The sequence below is a fragment of the Oncorhynchus masou genome, chromosome 6 (genome assembly GCF_036934945.1).
Source record: "Oncorhynchus masou masou isolate Uvic2021 chromosome 6, UVic_Omas_1.1, whole genome shotgun sequence".
NCBI classification, from domain to species: domain Eukaryota; kingdom Metazoa; phylum Chordata; class Actinopteri; order Salmoniformes; family Salmonidae; genus Oncorhynchus; species Oncorhynchus masou.
Genome location: NC_088217.1, coordinates 80,458,852 through 80,480,951, shown reverse-complemented (window position 1 = coordinate 80,480,951; position 22,100 = coordinate 80,458,852). Strand labels below are relative to the sequence as shown.

Below are 22,100 nucleotides of genomic sequence, written 5' to 3'. Positions count from 1 at the left end.
ACTGACTGGATGGTGAATGACAGCCCCCATGTTACAGAGAGGTTACTGACTGGATGGTGAATGACAGCCCCCCATGTTACAGAGAGGTTACTGACTGGATGGTGAATGACAGCCCCCATGTTACAGAGAGGTTACTGACTGGATGGTGAATGACAGCCCCCATGTTACAGAGAGGTTACTGACTGGATGGTGAATGACAGCCCCCATGTTACAGAGAGGTTACTGACTGGATGACTGGATGAATGACAGCCCCCATGTTACAGAGAGGTTACTGACTGGATGGTGAATGACAGCCCCCAGAGAGGTTACTGATGTTAATGACAGACAGAGGTTACTGACTGGATGGTGAATGACAGCCCCCATGTTACAGAGAGGTTACTGACTGGATGGTGAATGACAGCCCCCATGTTACAGAGAGGTTACTGACTGGATGGTGAATGACAGCCCCCATGTTACAGAGAGGTTACTGACTGGATGGTGAATGACAGCCCCCATGTTACAGAGAGGTTACTGACTGGATGGTGAATGACAGCCCCCATGTTACAGAGAGGTGACTGACTGATGGTGAATGACAGCCCCCATGTTACAGAACTGACTGGATGGTGAATGACAGCCCCCATGTTACAGAGAGGTTACTGACTGGATGGTGAATGACAGCCCCCATGTTACAGAGAGGTTACTGACTGGATGGTGAATGACAGCCCCCATGTTACAGAGAGGTTACTGACTGGATGGTGAATGACTGGATGGTGAATGACAGCCCCCATGTTACAGAGAGGTTACTGACTGGATGGTGAATGACAGCCCCCATGTTACAGAGAGGTTACTGACTGGATGGTGAATGACAGCCCCCATGTTACAGAGGTTACTGACTGGATGGTGAATGACAGCCCCCATGTTACAGAGAGGTTACTGACTGGATGGTGAATGACTGGATGGTGAATGACAGCCCCCATGTTACAGAGAGGTTACTGACTGGATGGTGAATGACAGCCCCCATGTTACAGAGAGGTTACTGACTGGATGGTGAATGACAGCCCCCATGTTACAGAGAGGTTACTGACTGGATGGTGAATGACAGCCCCCATGTTACAGAGAGGTTACTGACTGGATGGAATGACTGAATGACAGCCCCCATGTTACAGAGAGGTTACTGACTGGATGGTGAATGACAGCCCCAATGTTACAGAGAGGTGACTGACTGGATGGTGAATGACAGCCCCCATGACAGCCCCATGTTACAGAGAGGTTACTGACTGGATGGTGAATGACAGCCCCCATGTTACAGAGAGGTTACTGACTGGATGGTGAATGACAGCCCCCATGTTACAGAGAGGTTACTGACTGGATGGTGAATGACAGCCCCCATGTTACAGAGAGGTTACTGACTGGATGGTGAATGACAGCCCCCATGTTACAGAGAGGTTACTGACTGGATGGTGAATGACAGCCCCCATGTTACAGAGAGGTTACTGACTGGATGGTGAATGACAGCCCCCATGTTACAGAGAGGTTACTGACTGGATGGTGAATGACAGCCCCCATGTTACAGAGAGGTTACTGACTGGATGGTGAATGACAGCCCCCATGTTACAGAGAGGTTACTGACTGGATGGTGAATGACAGCCCCCATGTTACAGAGGTTACTGACTGGATGGTGAATGACAGCCCCCATGTTACAGAGAGGTTACTGACTGGATGGTGAATGACAGCCCCCATGTTACAGAGAGGTTACTGACTGGATGGTGAATGACAGCCCCATGTTACAGAGAGGTTACTGACTGGATGGTGAATGACAGCCCCCATGTTACAGAGAGGTTACTGACTGGATGGTGAATGACAGCCCCCATGTTACAGAGAGGTTACTGACTGGATGGTGAATGACAGCCCCCATGTTACAGAGAGGTTACTGACTGGATGGTGAATGACAGCCCCCATGTTACAGAGAGGTTACTGACTGGATGGTGAATGACAGCCCCCATGTTACAGAGAGGTTACTGACTGGATGGTGAATGACAGCCCCCATGTTACAGAGAGGTTACTGACTGGATGGTGAATGACAGCCCCCATGTTACAGAGAGGTTACTGACTGGATGGTGAATGACAGCCCCATGTTACAGAGAGGTTACTGACTGGATGGTGAATGACAGCCCCCATGTTACAGAGAGGTTACTGACTGGATGGTGAATGACAGCCCCCATGTTACAGAGAGGTTACTGACTGGATGGTGAATGACAGCCCCCATGTTACAGAGAGGTTACTGACTGGATGGTGAATGACAGCCCCCATGTTACAGAGAGGTTACTGACTGGATGGTGAATGACAGCCCCCATGTTACAGAGAGGTTACTGACTGGATGGTGAATGACAGCCCCCATGTTACAGAGAGGTTACTGACTGGATGGTGAATGACAGCCCCCATGTTACAGAGAGGTTACTGACTGGATGGTGAATGACAGCCCCCATGTTACAGAGAGGTTACTGACTGGATGGTGAATGACAGCCCCCATGTTACAGAGAGTTACTGACTGGATGGTGAATGACAGCCCCCCCATGTTACAGAAGGTTACTGACTGGATGGTGAATGACAGCCCCCATGTTACAGAGAGGTTACTGACTGGATGGTGAATGACAGCCCCCATGTTACAGAGAGGTGACTGACTGGATGGTGAATGACTGGATGGTGAATGACAGCCCCCCATGTTACAGAGAGGTTACTGACTGGATGATGAATGACAGCCCCCATGTTACAGAGAGGTTACTGACTGGATGGTGAATGACTGGATGGTGAATGACAGCCCCAATGTTACAGAGAGGTTACTGACTGGATGGTGAATGACTGGATGGTGAATGACAGCCCCCATGTTACAGAGAGGTTACTGACTGGATGGTGAATGACAGCCCCCATGTTACAGAGAGGTTACTGACTGGATGGTGAATGACAGCCCCCATGTTACAGAGAGGTTACTGACTGGATGGTGAATGACAGCCCCCCATGTTACAGAGAGGTTACTGACTGGATGGTGAATGACAGCCCCCATGTTACAGAGAGGTTACTGACTGGATGGTGAATGACAGCCCCCATGTTACAGAGGGTTACTGACTGGATGGTGAATGACAGCCCCCATGTTACAGAGAGGTTACTGACTGGATGGTGAATGACAGCCCCCATGTTACAGAGAGGTTACTGACTGGATGGTGAATGACAGCCCCCATGTTACAGAGAGGTGACTGACTGGATGGTGAATGACAGCCCCCATGTTACAGAGAGGTTACTGACTGGATGGTGAATGACAGCCCCCATGTTACAGAGAGGTTACTGACTGGATGGTGAATGACAGCCCCCCATGTTACAGAGAGGTTACTGACTGGATGGTGAATGACAGCCCCCATGTTACAGAGAGGTTACTGACTGGATGGTGAATGACAGCCCCAATGTTACAGAGAGGTTACTGACTGGATGGTGAATGACAGCCCCCATGTTACAGAGAGGTTACTGACTGGATGGTGAATGACTGGCCCCCCCATGTTACAGAGAGGTTACTGACTGGATGGTGAATGACAGCCCCCATGTTACAGAGAGGTGACTGACTGGATGGTGAATGACAGCCCCCATGATACAGAGAGGTGACTGACTGGATGGTGAATGACTGGATGGTGAATGACAGCCCCCATGTTACAGAGAGGTTACCGACTGGATGGTGAATGACTGGATGGTGAATGAAAGCCCCCATGTTACAGAGAGGTTACTGACTGGATGGTGAATGACAGCCCCAATGTTACAGAGTGGTGACTGACTGGATGGTGAATGACTGGATGGTTAATGAAAGCCCCCCATGTTACAGAGAGGTTACTGACTGGATGGTGAATGACAGCCCCCATGTTACAGAGAGGTGACTGACTGGATGGTGAATGACAGCCCCCATGTTAGAGAGGTTACTGACTGGATGGTGAATGACAGCCCCCCATGTTACAGAGAGGTTACTGACTGGATGGTGAATGACAGCCCCCCATGTTACAGAGAGGTTACTGACTGGATGGTGAATGACAGCCCCCATGTTACAGAGAGGTTACTGACTGGATGGTGAATGACAGCCCCCATGTTACAGAGAGGTTACTGACTGGATGGTGAATGACAGCCCCCATGTTACAGAGAGGTTACTGACTGGATGGTGAATGACAGCCCCCATGTTACAGAGAGGTTACTGACTGGATGGTGAATGACAGCCCCCATGTTACAGAGAGGTTACTGACTGGATGGTGAATGACAGCCCCCATGTTACAGAGAGGTTACTGACTGGATGGTGAATGACAGCCCCCATGTTACAGAGAGGTTACTGACTGGATGGTGAATGACAGCCCCCATGTTACAGAGAGGTTAATGACTGGATGGTGAATGACAGCCCCCATGTTACAGAGAGGTTACTGACTGGATGGTGAATGACAGCCCCCATGTTACAGAGAGGTTACTGACTGGATGGTGAATGACAGCCCCCCATGTTACAGAGAGGTTACTGACTGGATGGTGAATGACAGCCCCCATGTTACAGAGAGGTTACTGACTGGATGGTGAATGACAGCCCCATGTTACAGAGAGGTTACTGACTGGATGGTGAATGACAGCCCCCCATGTTACAGAGAGGTGACTGACTGGATGGTGAATGACTGGATGGTGAATGACAGCCCCCATGTTACAGAGAGGTTACTGACTGGATGGTGAATGACAGCCCCCCATGTTACAGAGAGGTTACTGACTTGATGGTGAATGACTGGATGGTGAATGACAGCCCCCATGTTACAGAGAGGTTACTGACTGGATGGTGAATGACTGGATGGTGAATGACAGCCCCCCATGTTACAGAGAGGTTACTGACTGGATGGTGAATGACAGCCCCCATGTTACAGAGAGGTGACTGACTGGATGGTGAATGACAGCCCCCATGTTACAGAGAGGTTACTGACTGGATGGTGAATGACAGCCTCCCATATTACAGAGAGGTGACTGACTGGATGGTGAATGACAGCCTCAATGTTACAGCGAGGTTACTGGCTGGATGGTGAATGACAGCCCCCCATGTTACAGAGAGGTGACTGACTGGATGGTGAATGACAGCCCCCATGTTACAGAGAGGTGACTGACTGGATGGTGAATGACAGCCCCCATGTTACAGAGAGGTTACTGACTGGATGGTGAATGACAGCCCCCATGTTACAGAGAGGTTACTGACTGGATGGTGAATGACAGCCCCCATGTTAGAGAGGTTAATGACTGGATGGTGAATGACAGCCCCCCATGTTACAGAGAGGTTACTGACTGGATGGTGAATGACAGCCCCCATGTTACAGAGAGGTGACTGACTGGATGGTGAATGACAGCCCCCATGTTAGAGAGGTTACTGACTGGATGGTGAATGACAGCCCCCCATGTTACAGAGAGGTTACTGACTGGATGGTGAATGACAGCCCCCATGTTACAGAGAGGTTACTGACTGGATGGTGAATGACTGGATTGCCCCCATGTTACAGAGAGGTTACTGACTGGATGGTGAATGACTGGATGCCCCCCATGTTACAGAGAGGTTACTGACTGGATGGTGAATGACAGCCCCCATGTTACAGAGAGGTTACTGACTGGATGGTGAATGACAGCCCCCATGTTACAGAGAGGTTACTGACTGGATGGTGAATGACAGCCCCCCATGTTACAGAGAGGTTACTGACTGGATGGTGAATGACTGGATGGTGAATTACAGCCCCCATGTTACAGAGAGGTTACTGACTGGATGGTGAATGACTGGATGGTGAATGACAGCCCCCCATGTTACAGAGAGGTTACTGACTGGATGGTGAATGACAGCCCCCATGTTACAGAGAGGTGACTGACTGGATGGTGAATGACAGCCCCCATGTTACAGAGAGGTGACTGACTGGATGGTGAATGACAGCCCCCATGTTACAGAGAGGTGACTGACTGGATGGTGAATGACAGCCCCCATGTTACAGAGAGGTGACTGACTGGATGGTGAATGACAGCCTGTTAATTACTGATGGTGAATGACTGGATGGTGAATGACAGCCCCCATGTTACAGAGAGGTGACTGACTGGATGGTGAATGACAGCCCCCATGTTACAGAGAGGTGACTGACTGGATGGTGAATGACAGCCCCCATGTTACAGAGAGGTTACTGACTGGATGGTGAATGACAGCCCCCATGTTACAGAGAGGTTACTGACTGGATGGTGAATGACAGCCCCCATGTTAGAGAGGTTACTGACTGGATGGTAAATGTCAGACCCCCATGTTACAGAGAGGTTACTGACTGGATGGTGAATGACAGCCCCCATGTTACAGAGAGGTTACTGACTGGATGGTGAATGGCAGCCCCCATGTTAGAGAGGTTACTGACTGGATGGTGAATGACAGCCCCCATGTTACAGAGAGGTTACTGACTGGATGGTGAATGACAGCCCCCCATGTTACAGAGAGGTTACTGACTTGATGGTGAATGACTGGATGGTGAATGACAGCCCCCATGTTACAGAGAGGTTACTGACTGGATGGTGAATGACTGGATGGTGAATGACAGCCCCCCATGTTACAGAGAGGTTACTGACTGGATGGTGAATGACAGCCCCCATGTTACAGAGAGGTTACTGACTGGATGGTGAATGACAGCCCCCATGTTACAGAGAGGTTACTGACTGGATGGTGAATGACAGCCCCCCATGTTACAGAGAGGTGACTGACTGGATGGTGAATGACAGCCTCAATGTTACAGCGAGGTTACTGGCTGGATGGTGAATGACTGGATGGTGAATGACAGCCCCCCATGTTAGAGAGGTTACTGACTGGATGGTAAATGTCAGACCCCCATGTTACAGAGAGGTTACTGACTGGATGGTGAATGGCAGCCCCCATGTTAGAGAGGTTACTGACTGGATGGTGAATGACAGCCCCCCATGTTACAGAGAGGTTACTGACTGGATGGTGAATGACAGCCCCCATGTTACAGAGAGGTTACTGACTGGATGGTGAATGACAGCCCCCATGTTACAGAGAGGTGACTGACTGGATGGTGAATGACTGGATGGTGAATGACAGCCCCCCATGTTACAGAGAGGTTACTGACTGGATGGTGAATGACAGCCCCCATGTTACAGAGAGGTTACTGACTGGATGGTGAATGACAGCCCCCATGTTACAGAGAGGTTACTGACTGGATGGTGAATGACAGCCCCCATGTTACAGAGAGGTTACTGACTGGATGGTGAATGACAGCCCCCCATGTTACAGAGAGGTTACTGACTGGATGTTGAATGACAGCCCCCATGTTACAGAGAGGTTACTGACTGGATGGTGAATGACAGCCTCCATGTTACAGCGAGGTTACTGACTGGATGGTGAATGACTGGATGGTGAATGACAGCTCCCATGTTACAGCGAGGTTACTGACTGGATGGTGAATGACAGCCCCCATGTTACAGAGAGGTTACTGACTGGATGGTGAATATCAGCCCCCCATGTTACAGAGAGGTTACTGACTGGATGGTGAATGACAGCTCCCATGTTACAGCGAGGTTACTGACTGGATGGTGAATGACAGCCCCCCATGTTACAGAGAGGTGACTGACTGGATGGTGAATGACAGCCCCCATGTTACAGAGAGGTGACTGACTGGATGGTGAATGACAGCCCCCATGTTACAGAGAGGTTACTGACTGGATGGTGAATGACAGCCCCCATGTTACAGAGAGGTTACTGACTGGATGGTGAATGACAGCCCCCATGTTACAGAGAGGTTACTGACTGGATGGTGAATGACAGCCCCCATGTTACAGCGAGGTTACTGACTGGATGGTGAATGACAGCCCCCCATGTTACAGAGAGGTGACTGACTGGATGGTGAATGACAGCCCCCATGTTACAGAGAGGTGACTGACTGGATGGTGAATGACAGCCCCCATGTTACAGAGAGGTTACTGACTGGATGGTGAATGACAGCCCCCCATGTTACAGAGAGGATACTGACTGGATGGTGAATAACAGCCCCCCATGTTACAGAGAGGTTACTGACTGGATGGTGAATGACAGCCCCCATGTTACAGCGAGGTTACTGACTGGATGGTGAATGACAGCCCCCATGTTACAGCGAGGTTACTGACTGGATGGTGAATGACAGCCCCCCATGTTACAGAGAGGTGACTGACTGGATGGTGAATGACAGCCCCCCCATGTTACAGAGAGGTTACTGACTGGATGGTGAATGACAGCCCCCATGTTACAGAGAGGTTACTGACTGGATGGTGAATGACAGCCCCCATGTTACAGAGAGGTTACTGACTGGATGGTGAATGACAGCCCCAATGTTACAGAGAGGTTACTGACTGGATGGTGAATGACTGGATGGTGAATGACAGCCCCCATGTTACAGAGAGGTTACATAGAGGGAGGGATGATGAAGAGGGAGGGAGGGTTAGCACTGGTTTGGACATTCAGTGCTTCAGATGGTCTTTTTATAGCAACAGTACTCAGCCTGGTTCCCTGGATGAGAGGAACAGGACGGAGAGGAAGAGGAAGAGGAGGGAGAGATAGAGGATGGAGAGGATGAGGAAGAGGAGGGAGAGGAAGAGGCTTCGCTCCAGCCTGTTAAATCAGTTTATATTTTAAAGTAACTCTCTCTCTCAATTCAATTTCAGGGGCTTTTCAATTTCAGGGTTTGTTTCAGGGTTTGTTCATCAAACACCATTTCCCTTTTCCAGTTTTCTTGTGGCAACAGGTCACAAATCTTGCTGCTGTGATGGCACACTGTGGTATTTCACCAGTTCATAAAAATCAGGTTTGTTTTCTTTTTTTCTTTACTCCTTTTTTCTCCACAATTTTTTTGGTATCCAATTGGTAGTAGTTACAGTCTTGTCTCATCACTGCAACTGCCGTACGAGGCGAAGGTCGAGAGCCATGCGTCCTCCGAAACACACCCAACCTAGCCGCACTGCTTCTTGACACAATGCACATCCAACCCGGAAGCCAGCCGTACCAATGTGTCAGAGGTAACACCATACACCTGGCGACCTGGTCAGCGTGCACTGTGCCCGGTCCACCACAGTAGTGTGCGATGAGACAAGGATATTTCTGCCGGCCAAACCCTCCCTAACCTGGATGACGCTGGGCCAATTGTGCGTTGCCCCATGGACCTCCCGGTCGTGGCCGGCTGCGACAGAGCCTGGGCTTGAACCCAGAATCTCTGGTGTCACAGCTAGCACTGCAATGCAGTGCCTTAGACCACTGCGCCACTCGGGTTTGTTTTCAAATTCTTTGTGGATCTGTGTAATCTGAGGGAAATATGTATCTCTAATGTGGTCATACGATTGACAGGAGGTTAGGAAGTGCAGCTCAGTTTCCACCTCATTTTGTGGGCAGTGTGCATATAGCCTGTCTTCTCTTGAGAGCCAGGTCTGCCTACGGCGGCCATTCTCAATAGCAAGGCTATGCTCACTGAGTCTGTACATAGTCAAAGCTTTCCTTAAGTTTGTTTGTCATGGTGGTCAGGTATTCTGCCACTGTGTACCCTCTGTTAGGGCCAAATAGAATTCTAATTTGCTCAGTTTTTTTGTTAATTCTTTCCAATGTGTCAAGTAATTATCTTTTTATTTTCTCATGATTTGGTTGGGTCTAATTGTGTTGCTGTCCTGGGCCAGCTTTCTTAGGAGGCTCTTCTCCAGGTTCATCTCTCTATAGGTGATGGCTTTGTTATGGAAGGTTTGGGAATCGCTTCCTGTTACATAGGTGGTTGTAGAATTTATTGTTCGCAGCTTTGTGGAAGTTACCTGTGGCGCTGATGTTTAAGCCGAGGTATGTACTGTTTTTTTGTGTGCTCTAGGGCAACGGTGTCTAGATGGAATTTGTATTTGTGGTCCTGGCGACTGGACCTTTTTTGGAACACCATTATTTTGGTCTTACTGAGATTTACTGTCAGGGCCCAGGTCTGACAGAATCTGTGCAGAAGATCTAGGTGCTGCTGTAGGCCCTCCTTGGTTGGTGACAGAAGCACCAGATCATCAGCAAACAGTAGACATTTGACTTCCGATTCTAGTAGGGTGAGGCCGGGTGCTATAGACTTTTCTAGTGCCCTAACCAATGTGTTGATATATATGTTGAAGAGGGTGGGGCTTAAGCTGCATCCCTGTCTCACCCCACGGCCCTGTGAGAAGAAATGTGTGTTTTCTTTGCCTATTTTAAAGACACACTTGTTGTTTGTATACATGGATTTTATAATGTTGTATGTTTTTCCCCCAACACCACTTTCCATCAATTTGTATAGCAGACCCTCATGCCAAATTGAATTGAAGGCTTTTTTTAAATCAACAAAGTACAGTGGGGCAAAAAAGTATTTAGTCAGCAACCAAATGTGCTAGTTCTCCAACTTAAAAAGATGAGAGAGGCCTGTAATTTTCATCATAGGTACACTTCAACTATGACAGACAAAATTAGAAAAAAATCAAGAAAATCACATTGTAGGATTTTTAATGAATTTATTTGCAAATTATGTTGGAAAATAAGTATTTGGTCAATAACAAAAGTTTATCTCAATACATTGTTATATACCCTTTGTTGGCAATGACAGAGGTCAAACGTTTTCTGTAAGTCTTCACAAGGTTTTCACACACTGTTGCTGGTATTTTAGCCCATTCCTCCATGCAGATCTCCTCTAGAGCAGTGATGTTTTGGGGCTGTTGCTGGTGTCCTTTGACAGCTCTTTGGTCTTGGCCATAGTGGAGTTTAGAGTGTGACTGTTTGAGGTTGTGGACAGGTGTCTTCTATACTGATAACATTTTCAAACAGATGCCATTAGAGTCTATGGATTCTTCAATTACATTGAGTTGATTTCTGAAGTGCTGTTCCTTCTTTTTCCGTAGTGTATTTCTGTATTGTTTAGTGATTCACCATAGTGAAGGCATAGACACAGGTTTTCTGGGTCTCTATGTTTTTGGTTGGACAGGTCTCTCAATTTCTTTCTTAGGTTTTTGCATTCTTCATCAAACCATTTGCCATTGTTGTTCATTTTCTTCTGTTTTCTGTTTGAAATTTTTAGATTAGATAGGGATGCCGTGTAATGCGTCTGTGTAGCTGGTGAGATGAGTCAGGCACAGGACAGCAGATATGAGTAATGAAAGCAATTTTACTCAAATAATATAACAATACATGTTATACAAGGCCACAAATATGGACCGCAATACAATAAACAATTACTCACAAACAAACATGGGGGAACAGAGGGTTACATAATGAACAAGTAATTGGGGAATTGAAACCAGGTGTGTAAGACAAAGACAAAACAAATGGAAAATGAAAAGTGGATCGGCAACGGCTAGAAGGCCGGTAACGTCGAACGCTGCCCGAACAAGGAGAGGGACCGACTTTGGCGGAAGTCGTGACAAGCTGAGAGGTCAAATATACTGTTAACATTTTCTACTGCCAAATGTACACCTTCACTATTAGGTTTCCACACTACATTCCTTCTATAGCATTTGTTATTATTTCTCAGTTCCTTTGGCTTTGATGCCTCATGGTTGAGTATTGCTCTGTTCATGTATACTGTGATTTTCCTGTGGTCTGATAGGGGTGTCAGTGGGCTGACTGTAAACGCTCTGAGAGACACTGGGTTGAGGTCAATGATAAAGTAGTCTACAGTACTACTGCCAAGAGATGGGCTATAGATGTACCTACCATAGGAGTCCCCTCGAAGCCTACCATTGACTATGTACATACCCAGCGTGCGACAGAGCTGCAGGAGTTGTGACCCGTTTTTTTGTTGGTTATGTTGTCATAGTTGTGCCTAGGGGGGAATGTGGGGGAGGGAACTCTGTCACCTCCAGGCAGGTGTTTGTCCCCCTGTGTGCTGAGGGTGTCAGGTTCTTGTCCGTTTTTATTAACATTTTTTATTTCACCTTTATTTAACCAGGTAGGCCAGTTGAGAACAAGTTCTCATTTACAACTGCGACCTGGCCAAGATAAAGCAAAGCAGTGCGACACAAAACAACACAGAGTTACACAGGCTAAACAAAAGTACAGTCAATAACACAGTAGAAAAGTCTATATACAGTGTGTGCAAATGGAGTAAGGAGGTAAGGCAATAAATAGGCCATAGAAGGGAAGTAATTACAATTTAGCAAATTAACACAGAAGTGATAGATGTGCAGACGATGATGTGCAAGTAGAAATACTGGTGTGCAAAAGAGTAAATAAAAAAGTAAATAAAAGCAATATGGAGATGAGGTAGTTGGATGGGCTATTTACAGATGGGCTATGTACAGCGGCAGCGATCGGTAAGCTGCTCAGATAGCTGATGCTTAAAGTTAGTGAGGGATATATAAGTCTCCAACTTCAGCGATTTTTGCAATTCATTCCTGTCATTGGCAGCAGAGAACTGGAAGGAAAGACGGCCAAAGGGGGTGTTGGCTTTGGGGATGACCAGGGAAATATACCTGCTGGAGAGCGTGCTACGGGTGGGTGTTGTTATGGTGACCAGTGAGCTGAGATAAGGCGGAGCTTTACCACGCATAGACTTATAGATGATCTGGAGCCAGTGGGTCAGGCAACGAATATGTAGCGAGGGCCAGCCGATGAGAGCATACAGGTCGCAGTGGTGAGTGGTATATGGGGCTTTGGGGACAAAACGGATGGCACTGTGATAGACAGCATCCAGTTTGCTGAGTAGAGTGTTGGAGGATATTTTGTAAATGACATCGCCGAAGTCGAGGATCGGTAGGATAGTCAGTTTTACGAGGGTATGTTTGGCAGCATGAGTGAAGGAGGCTTTTTTGCAAAATAGGAAGCCGATTCTAGATTTAATTTAGGATTGGAGATGCTTAATATGAGTCTGGAAGGAGAGTTTACAGTCTAGCCAGACACCTAGGTATTTGTAGTTGTCCACATATTCTAAGTCAGAACCGTCCAGTGTAGTGATGCTAGTCAGGCGGGCGGGTGCGGGCAGCAATCGGTTGAAGAGCATGCCTTTCATTTTACTAGCATTTAAGAGCAGTTGGAGGCCACGGAAGGTTTTGTCATTTAGGTCGCCACAGACTAGTACATGTCCCTGGGCCTGGAGAATATGCCTTCGTTAAAGTATGGGGATTCTAGTGGGGAGGATATAGTGTCACGTCCGTTATAAGGATTGGACCCAAGGCGTAGCATGCTGTGCATACATTCTTATTTATTTAAATAATGAACACTGAACAAACCTAACAAAATAACAAAACGAAACATGAAGCTGTACAAACGCGTGCTGACAGGCAACTACACATAGACAAGATCCCACAAACACCAAAGGGAAATGGCTACCTAAATATGATCCCCAATCAGAGACAACGATAAACAGCTATCTCTGATTGGGAACCATATCAGGCCAACATAGAATTACAAAACCCCCTAGACCTACAAAAGCCTAGACATACAAAACCCTAGACAATACAAAACCCTAGACAATACAAAACTAGCGTACCCATCCTAGTCACACCCTGACCTAACCAAAATATAAAGAAAACAGAGATATCTCAGGTCAGGGCGTGACATATAGGTAGCACACAGGAGGACATTTTTCTCTGTTAAGATAATTTCCTTTTGAATTTCTAGCCAAATGTAAAATGTTCCTGTTTTGATTAATTTAATGGAGTGAGTTAGGTCTGCTCTATACCAAATTAGCATACCATTCCTGTTTCACACCTGGTAGATTGGAGGATGGGACTACCAGCTCTCTGTAACCTAGAGGACAACCAGTGGTTCCGTCTCCTCTATACCATGTTTCTTGTAGGATGACAATGTCTGTATCTCCGATTTCTTTGATGAAGTCCAGGTTCCTGCTCTTTAGGACAAAGGCAGATGACCTCAGGCCTTGGATATTCCCGGATAGTGAAGGTTTTGTATTCCATAAAGTGTCTAAAGCTGTTGGTTGTTTGGTTTGGCACTATTAATATCTGACAACTTGGTGGTGTCACAGGTACAGACATAGCCTCGTGGTACAGGTACAGACATAGCCTTGTGGTACAGATACAGACATAGCCTCGGGGTACAGGTACAGACATAGCCTTGTGGTACAGATACAGACATAGCCTTGTGGTACAGATATAGACATAGCCTTGTGGTACAGATATAGACATAGCCTCGTGGTACAGGTACAGCCATAGCCTCGTGGTACAAATACAGACATAGCCCTGTGGTACAGATACAGACATAGCCTCGTGGTACAGGTACAGACATAGCCTTGTGGTACAGATACAGACATAGCCTTGTGGTACAGGTACAGACATAGCCTCATGGTACACGTACAGACATAGCCTTGTAGTACAGGTACAGACATAGCATTGTGGTACAGGTACAGACATAGCCTTGTGGTACAGGTACAGACATAGCCTTGTGGTACAGGTACAGACATAGCCTTGTGGTACAAATACAGACATAGCATTGTGGTACAAATACAGACATAGCCTTATGGTACAGATACAGACGTAGCCTTGAGGTACCGGTACAGACATAGCCTCGTGGTACAGGTACAGACATAGCCTTGTGGTACAAATACAGACATAGCATTGTGGTACAAATACAGACATAGCCTTATGGTACAGATACAGACGTAGCCTTGTGGTACCGGTACAGGCATAGCCTCGTGGTACAGGTACAGACATAGCCTTGTGGTACAAATACAGACATAGCATTGTGGTACAAATACAGACATAGCCTTATGGTACAGATACAGACGTAGCCTTGTGGTACCGGTACAGGCATAGCCTCGTGGTACAGGTACAGACATAGCCTTGTGGTACCGGTACAGACGTAGCCTCGTGGTACAGGTACAGACATAGCCTTGTGGTACAAATACAGACATAGCATTGTGGTACAAATACAGACATAGCCTTATGGTACCGGTACAGACATAGCCTTGTGGTACCGGTACAGACATAGCCTTGTGGTACCGGTACAGACGTAGCCTTGTGGTACCGGTACAGACATAGCCTTGTGGTACCGGTACAGACGTAGCCTTGTGGTACCGGTACAGACGTAGCCTTGTGGTACCAGTACAGACGTAGCCTTGTTTTACAGGTACAGACGGTTGTGGTACAGGTACAGATAGCCTTGTGGTACAGGTACAGACATAGCCTTGTGGTACCGGTACAGACGTAGCCTTGTGGTACAGGTACAGACGTAGCCTTGTGGTACCAGTACAGACGTAGCCTTGTTTTACAGGTACAGACGTAGCCTTGTGGTACAGGTACAGACATAGCCTTGTGGTACAGATACAGACGTAGCCTTGTGGTACAGGTACAGACATAGCCTTGTGGTACAGGTACAGACATAGCCTTGTGGTACCGGTACAGACATAGCCTCGTGGTACAGGTACAGACATAGCCTTGTGGTACAAATACAGACATAGCATTGTGGTACAAATACAGACATAGCCTTATGGTACCGGTACAGACATAGCCTTGTGGTACCGGTACAGACATAGCCTTGTGGTACCGGTACAGACGTAGCCTTGTGGTACCGGTACAGACATAGCCTTGTGGTACCGGTACAGACGTAGCCTTGTGGTACCGGTACAGACGTAGCCTTGTGGTACCGGTACAGACATAGCCTTGTGGTACCGGTACAGACATAGCCTTGTGGTACCGGTACAGACATAGCCTTGTGGTACAGGTACAGACATAGCCTTGTGGTACAGATACAGACATAGCCTTGTGGTACAGTTACAGATGTAGCCTTGTGGTACAGGTACAGACATAGCCTTATGGTACCGGTACAGACATAGCCTTGTGGTACAGGTACAGACATAGCCTTGTGGTACAGATACAGACGTAGCCTTGTGGTACAGGTACAGACATAGCCTTGTGGTACAGGTACAGACATAGCCTTGTGGTACCGGTACAGACGTAGCCTTGTGGTACAGGTACAGACGTAGCCTTGTGGTACCAGTACAGACGTAGCCTTGTTTTACAGGTACAGACGTAGCCTTGTGGTACAGGTACAGATGTAGCCTTGTGGTACCAGTACAGACGTAGCCTTGTGGTACAGGTACATACATAGCCTTGTGGTACAGGGTCATACATAGCCTTGTGGGACAGGTACAGACATAGCCTTGTGGTACAGATACAGACGTAGCCTTGTGGTACAGGTACAGACATAGCCTTGTGGTACAGGTACAGACATAGCCTTGTGGTACCGGTACAGACATAGCCTTGTGGTACAGGTACAGACATAGCCTTGTGGTACAGGTACAGACATAGCCTTGTGGTACCGGTACAGACATAGCCTTGTGGTACAGGTACAGACATAGCCTTGTGGTACAGGTACAGACATAGCCTTGTGGTACAGGTACAGACATAGCCTTGTGGTACAGGTACAGACATAGCCTTGTGGTACAGGTACAGACATAGCCTTGTGGTACAGGTACAGACATAGCCTTGTGGTACCGGTACAGACATAGCCTTGTGGTACAGGTACAGACATAGCCTTGTGGTACAGGTACAGACATAGCCTTGTGGTACCGGTACAGACATAGCCTTATGGTACAGATACAGACATAGCCTTGTGGTACCGGTACAGACATAGCCTTGTGGTACAGGTACAGACATAGCCTTGTGGTACAGATACAGACGTAGCCTTGTGGTACAGGTACAGACATAGCCTTGTGGTACAGGTACAGACATAGCCTTGTGGTACAGGTACAGACATAGCCTTGTGGTACAGGTACAGACATAGCCTTGTGGTACCGGTACAGACATAGCCTTGTGGTACAGATACAGACATAGCCTTGTGGTACAGGTACAGGCATAGCCTTGTGGTACAGGTACAGACATAGCCTTGTGGTACAGGTACAGACATAGCCTCGTGGTACAGGTACAGACGTAGCCTTGTGGTACAGGTACAGACATAGCCTTGTGGTACAGGTACAGACATAGCCTTATGGTACAGGTACAGACATAGCCTTGTGGTACCGGTACAGACATAGCCTTGTGGTACAGGTACAGACATAGCCTTGTGGTACAGGTACAGACATAGCCTTATGGTACAGATACAGACGTAGCCTTGTGGTACCGGTACAGACATAGCCTTGTGGTACAGGTACAGACATAGCCTTATGGTACAGATACAGACGTAGCCTTGTGGTACCGGTACAGACATAGCCTTGTGGTACAGGTACAGACATAGCCTTATGGTACAGATACAGACGTAGCCTTGTGGTACAGGTACAGACATAGCCTCGTGGTACAGGTACAGACGTAGCCTTGTGGTACAGGTACAGACATAGCCTTGTGGTACAGGTACAGACATAGCCTTGTGGTACAGGTACAGACATAGCCTTGTGGTACAGGTACAGACATAGCCTTGTGGTACAGGTACAGACATAGCCTCGTGGTACAGGTACAGACGTAGCCTTGTGGTACCGGTACAGACATAGCCTTGTGGTACAGGTACAGACATAGCCTTGTGGTACCGGTACAGACATAGCCTTGTGGTACAGGTACAGACATAGCCTTGTGGTACAGGTACAGACATAGCCTTGTGGTACAGGTACAGACATAGCCTTGTGGTACAGATACAGACATAGCCTTGTGGTACCGGTACAGACATAGCCTTGTGGTACAGGTACAGACATAGCCTTGTGGTACCGGTACAGACATAGCCTTGTCTGAGTGTGCGTGTGCATGCGTATGTGTGTGTGTTTGTGTGTGAAAGCAAGCTAGTTAACACAAGGAGTTGGGAGGAGGGATGCTGCAAAGTAACCTGAATGCCTGTGGAGTTAGAGTAGCATTCACGTCTCTATTATTTAACATGTCCTGTGTTTATGCTGTTCAAAACCTTTTTCAACCTCTTCACTGCTTTTACACTGGTGTAGAAAGAAAAGCTTTTTGGGGTTACTTGGTGCATATTCAGTCATCAGAAGTGTCTCTGTTCATCTGTTTGGCCTTTTCAACATCTTGTTAGTTAGTTATTCTGTGTCATTGCAAGGTTACAAGAGATGTGAGGTTGATAAAAATGAAGCATCCACTCCACAAAATAAATGTTTTATAAAAAAATATTCCATTTTTATTTTTGTCTGGTTAAAGCATCAAACATGTGTGTCTGGTTATTGTTGGGTCCATGGTAGTGTTCTTTCCCTTTGCATCCTATGTTTCTCTGTGTATTCGGCTGGAATACTAATCTAAGGTCAGTTTGGCATCCCGTAACCACCTCTAGATCACTTGTTGTGGGCTAATATTGACACATTTGTCTGTAGCCTGACCATTACCCCTGACTCCTCCCATATAGAACATTCCAATATTCCCATTGTCTACTGCCCAGAGGTTCCTCATAGTTATTCACCAGACGTTACCTAGGCAACAGAGGGGTGGCACTGCAGGAGGACTGTCCCGGCTTCATCAACTGAGATGTGTGTGTGTGTGTGTGTGTGCGTGTGTGTGCGTGCGTGTGCGTGTGCGTGTGCGTGCGTGCGTGTGCTTGCGTGTGCGTGTGCGTACTGTGACTCAGCACATCAGTATGCAAAAGAGAGAGATGGTTATCCCTCCACGCCCCCCCCAGGGAAACCTGTAGAAGCTGTGACGTGTTTACTTCTCTCTCTCCCTCTTCCTCCTTCTCTCTCTCTATCCGTCCCTCTCTCTCCCTCTTCCTCCATCTCTCTCCCTCTTCCTCCATCTCTCTCTCTATCCGTCCCTCTCTCTCCCTCTTCCTCCATCTCTCTCTCTATCCATCCCTCGCTCTCCCTCTTCCCCCATCTCTCTCTCTATCCATCCCTCTCTCTCCCTCTTCCTCCATCTCTCTCTCTATCCGTCCCTCTCTCTCCTTCATCTCTCTCTCTATCTGTCCCTCTCTCTCCCTCTTCCTCCATCTCCTCCATCTCTCTCTCTATCCGTCCCTCTCTCTCTGTCTTCCTTTTATCTCTCTCTCCTTCTCTCCCTCCTTCCATCCATCCCTCTCACTGTCTTCCTTCTCTCCATCCCTCTCTTCCTTCTCTTTCTGAGTCTTGAATCATTTGCAAACCCCCCTCTCTCTTTCTCTCCCTCTATCTGCCTCTCTTCCTCCCTCTCTGCCCCGCCCACCCATGACTCACACCCAAGGGGATCCCTTCATTAGCAGAAGGATTGATTGTGCTTTTCATTTTCACTAAATGTCTTGTTCCACTATCAAATATAATGGCCTTTTCTGTTGTATACTAGTTTTGTATAACGGTCTAGTTGTCATTCTCTGATGAACACACCTACAGTATTAATAACTCCTAGGGTGTTATTCATTCATTATGATTAAGTTTCCATTTGTGTAATCATATATCAGCTTAGACTATCGTTCTGTACAGAGACAGAATAAAGAGAGGAAGATGGAGAGAGAGAGGGGCAAGAGTGCTGTGCTCCTGTGTTACCTATGGAGGGAGCTCTCCTCTCCTCTGCAGAAAACAAAATATCCCTTCCTCTTTATCCTTCTCTGCCCTTTTTCCCGATAACCTCATTCGGAAGGATATAAAAGGAAATGATTCAGGACAAAGAAATATATAGCGTACACACATAAACAGTCCTACAGACAGGATGATCAGCTAATGTATTGTTTTAAATGTGGTAGATAGCCAACTTCCCTAGGGATATAACACAGCAGCATCTCTACATCATCTCTCTCTATCCCTCTCTGTCTCTCTCTGTCTCTCTCTCTGTCTGTCTCTCTCTCTCTCTCTCTGTTTCTCTCTCTCTCTCTATTTCTCTCTCTCTCTTGTTCTTTTTCACACACTCATCTGCATATGTAGTAATGAGGCCCTTTGGCATAGAGAGAGAGAGAGAGAGAGAGAGAGAGAGAGAGAGAGAGAGAGAGAGAGAGAGAGAGAGAGAGAGATTTAAACTGTTCGTTCCACTCCTATTCACTACATAGACAGGGAAGGGAGTTTTGGGAGGAAGGGGTGAAGAGGGTGAATGTTTCCTTTTGAAAGCTTTTTTTAACATTGAGATGAGAAGAAAGGATGAATTTTTATGTAAATGTTCAGGAAGCTTTGATTTATTAATGATCCTCAACAGCAGTTGACCTGGATAAAAACATCAGCACAAAGACAACAAGATGTTTTATTTCCATTCCCCACTGTGCAATGCGTGTGTGTGTGTGTGTGTGTGTGTGTGTGTGTGTGTGTGTGTGTGTGTGTGTGTGTGTGTGTGTGTGTGTGTGTGTGTGTGTGTGTGTGTGTGTGTGTGTGTGTGTGTGTGTGTGTGTGTGTGTGTGTGTGTGTGTGTGTGTGTGTGCACTAAAATCAGTAAGTAGATTTAAATAGATGTAGCCCTCTTTCTGCTTGAAGTTCTCTGGTCAACCACATGTGTAGCGTTATGAACATGTGGCGATAGACCATTTGGGACAGGCAGTGTGCGGGTTGGTATTCATTCATATTACACCACGTTATGGGATGCCATACACCAGGTCTGACCATATGGCCAGTAAGTACTGTAGTGTGAAAAGACCTGTTGGTAAGTAGGCTGTGGTACCATAACTCTATAGGCCTACAGAGTAACTGGAGAGGATTCAATTAGCTAGATTCCATGCAACCTGCACCTTACTGTGTTGCAGCAGAGGATGATTAGAGTCAACTCTTGGACTGCTTATTACAAAGCGCCTTCTTTTTCTGTACACTCTGGCGCCCTCAAGCGGTCAAATCCCAGTTTTACTTTATTTTTCGGCAACCCAATCCTTTGCTGTCGGCTGAAGCTGGAGCTCTCCTGGAGGTATTTAGCCTTTTTGAACGTCATCAGATTTGAAAAGGCTATGCCTTCTGAATTTTGAAGAGTAAATTCTCTTTCGGTGTAATATTAATGTCAATGCCTTGTAACTGTCACGGAGAATCACATCGAATTATCATTCTTCAGTGAGTCTGTGTTCGGAAACACAACGTGACCGCAGGAAACCCACCGGATCTACCCGCAGAGGCAGCCACTGACCTGAGCTCGGTAGGCCTTTCATTATTAAATTGAAAACGGTGCGGGTGTACAGTTCAGAGCACTCCGGCTGGCCACTGTATCTCTCCTGTGAATCGACGCTGGTTCATGCATTTTTAAAACTTTAATTATACCACCAAAGCCGATACAGATTCAAGAAAGTGCCCCACTAAGCTAAACGTGATTGAAAATGTGCCAAACTGTTTGTCTTGAAATAATGGTTTCATTACTGGGAGAGAGAGACCAACTATAGATGGCTCCTTGGAAAACACATTGAAACAACCTACCACAACCGCCCCATGAAGGAGGTATTCTCAAGTTTGGGTTTAAAATATTTAGTAAATTAAAACTTGAATTAATCCAGGATGAAGCCCCATTGAGATCACGCATCTCTGCTTCAATGGGGACCTTTCCAGGCTTGTCCCTTTTCCAGGCAGCAGGTGAAGGACACTCTTCTACCCGGGAAGACGATGACTCACTGCTTTCTACGTTTAAATTGTTTATGACCTGGTTAAAAATAGGCTAGCTTGCAGTTTGGTTAACATTATGAGGAAAATGCCAGTTAGTCTTGAGATATTTTCACGTGGATCATTTATAGGCTACTCCTCAACTCAAGGGTCATGTTTACTCACAGCGCAGCCGCAGACAGCATGCGATTGGTGGAACTGTAGGCCGCGGTCGCTGCCCATGGTGCTGAAAGCAGACGTGGCTTGCTCTGGTCAGAAGATCTGCGCTCCCATGTTAATGAATTCAACTGACCAAAAGGATCAACTTTCCCTCGATTTTACAGCCCATCGATTCGTTTAATTGTATTACAGATGCCATGACACGGACTATTTTGCCATTTTGATTGAAGTTTTAATGCCGTCTTTTATGGATTGTGTCTCAATGATTGTGTTGGGTGATATAAGGGTGAAAACACTTCTCCATACTGTCCCGTGTTTTGGGACATGACTCAATGCAGGAATACCCGAGTGGCGCTGACTGGGATCTCTTTACACGTGCACGTGATATTTCTAGGCCTATACTAAAGAACATTGAATAGCTAATTAAACATTTTGGGAACGTTCTCCACTTGACAATGTGCTGGGTCTCTATCTTTCATCTGATCAAGATTAACACGGCTCGGTGTCTGCTTCTTGCGAAATACA

At 47.0% G+C, this 22,100-nt stretch overlaps 1 protein-coding gene across 1 annotated transcript in view; it reads left to right on the top strand.

Moving 5' to 3' along the window:
• Window positions 1-22,100, top strand: part of LOC135542768 (fibroblast growth factor 14-like) — a 102,231-nt gene that overhangs the window by 54,279 nt on the left and 25,852 nt on the right. The window lies entirely within an intron of this gene.